General features: G+C 51.1%; 1 non-coding gene across 1 annotated transcript; it reads left to right on the top strand.

Moving 5' to 3' along the window:
- The first annotated feature begins 1,276 nt into the window (after positions 1-1,276).
- Positions 1,277-1,350, top strand: Trnag-acc (transfer RNA glycine (anticodon ACC)). Its single transcript has one exon. It is a non-coding gene; the product is annotated as a tRNA-Gly (tRNA).
- The last annotated feature ends 754 nt before the right edge of the window (positions 1,351-2,104 follow it).

Below are 2,104 nucleotides of genomic sequence, written 5' to 3'. Positions count from 1 at the left end.
AGAATGACCCTGCTCATAATAAACATTTAGCTAAACATTTGCTGAGAGTCTGGAGTTTGGGGTCTGTCACTCCAGTTCTCTGGACTGTAGTCCCTCATTTGCACCATGAGAGAGTTGGTCTGGTTGATACGGGAGACCCCCACCAGCATCGATCCTTTATGGTTTTGTACTTCCCTGGCTTTCTGCCCAATGCCAGGATCGATTTAACTCAAGAAGACAAGGCTGTTGCCTGCAAGGACATTGGAGACCTTTTAAGCCAAACCGTGACTGCTGGGGAGACGGTTCATACAGGACCTTGAACGAGGTCTGGGAACTCAAACCAGCCCTCATTAGCTGGGAGAGACAAGAGCAGCTGACTCTTGCTCTGGGAAGAAGTTGCCTGTAAGTCTCTCCTGGGCCTGAAGATGTGCTGGTGAGACTTGGCAGGCTCATTACAAAGGTGTTTGCAGGCTAAGAGTAAAGGAGAAGGATGCGTTATGTGTATGTGCATGTATTCCTCTGTGTAGCTAGCATTTATTCCATCGGCAAATGTTAAGTGCATTCTTGAGCAAAGTGCTAAAGTGATAAAAAAAAAATCAGGCCTCAAGGATCATGCTATTGGATTGGGGAAGAAAGGCATCTTCCCAACGAAAATATGGCAAAGACAATGTGAAGTGAATGAGACAGGCCCTCCTCCCTCCTAGCAGTCCTCTCCTGTTGGATTTCCTATGAGGATTTAAGAGGAAAGAAATACCACTTACTGCTGCATCATTTGGGAAGGGAGGTTTGAGCTGGGCCTTTCAGCATGGCAGGATCTGGACCTGTAGAGTGCGGGAGTGTCATTCCAGGTGAAAGAAGAGGCGCAGGAGGGTGGAAAGCCCTGGCACCCAAGGGGAACGTGAGTGAGTTCCGCTGTAGCAGGTGATGTGAAGCCAGCCCACGGCAGACCCGTGTGGAAACAGGCTGTGCCAGGCTGCAGGCATCTAGACTTTGCCCACAGGAGATGTGGAACCGCGGCAGGTATCTGAGAGGGTGCTGGCCAGCTCTGGGCTTCAGGGAGAGAGTCATGGCAGTGGTGGGGACCGGCTTGGGAGCTGGGCAGCCTGGAGCCAGCAGGGTCAGTTGGAAACTTCTCAGGGCCAATTGGAAACTGAGGTTTGGGCTGGGGCTATTGATTTATAGAAATGGATGGAGTCAAGGGGAGAGGAGAAGGGGCTAAAGGTGGGCTTCTGAGAAATAGCAGGAGGAGCAAGTCCTACCGCAGAGAAGGTCCTCAATGACAATAAGTCTCCAGAGAGCTGGGGTATAGCTCAGTGGTAGAGTGCTTGCCCACCATGCACAAGGCCCTGGGTTCAATCCCCAGTACCAGTTGTTCCCCCCCCAAAATAGAACACCCCACATATAATTTAAGTCTACAGAGAAGTTGAGGAAGGTAGAGGAAGGAGAATCTGAAGAAACTTGCTTGAGGAGCCTGGGGAGGTGAAACCTGGTTTCAAATGGTGAGAATGAGCCCGAGCCCCGGGGCCCAGGAGGTGGGGGAATGGAGAGGAAAGGCAGGTGTGTTGGGAGTGAAGGTAGATTCATGCTCACGGCATGGGGTAAGTTGTGGGGGGCAGTCTTGGGGGATAAATGGCCTCAGTTTGCCTTTGGATTCAAATTGAGGCTGTTCACCTGGGCTTCCGCGTCCCGCGGTGGCCTCCTCCTGCCTGTCTCTAGCCCCAGCTCCACTCTCCCTGCTGCCCTAGGCATCTCCTGCATTTTCTCAGGCCTGCCAAGATGGTCCCGGCCTGGACCCTGTTCCAGCTCCTCCATCTTCCCTCAGTTTCTTACCTGGTCAGCTCCTCTGTATCTTTCAGGGAATTCATGAAGGACTTCCTGACCAGGCAGTCCAAGAGGGCCACCCAGTGTTTATCACATGGCCTGAATTGTATGCATCACCCCTTGATGTTTTTGTTTGCCCCTTTATCAGTGTCTGGTCTCTCTCTCTTCCAGAGGTGTAAGCTTCATTGGGGCAGAGACCTCTTCTGTTTTTTCATGACAGTATTCTTTACACCTGGCACACGATAGGAGTTCAATTAAATGTTTGCTGAATGAAGAAATGAACACCGTTTTCATCAATATATGA

Source organism: Urocitellus parryii, chromosome 8, assembly GCF_045843805.1.
Source record: "Urocitellus parryii isolate mUroPar1 chromosome 8, mUroPar1.hap1, whole genome shotgun sequence".
Lineage (NCBI taxonomy): Eukaryota > Metazoa > Chordata > Mammalia > Rodentia > Sciuridae > Urocitellus > Urocitellus parryii.
Note: the sequence above shows the minus strand (reverse complement) of the source record. Positions and strands in the feature narration are given on the sequence as shown.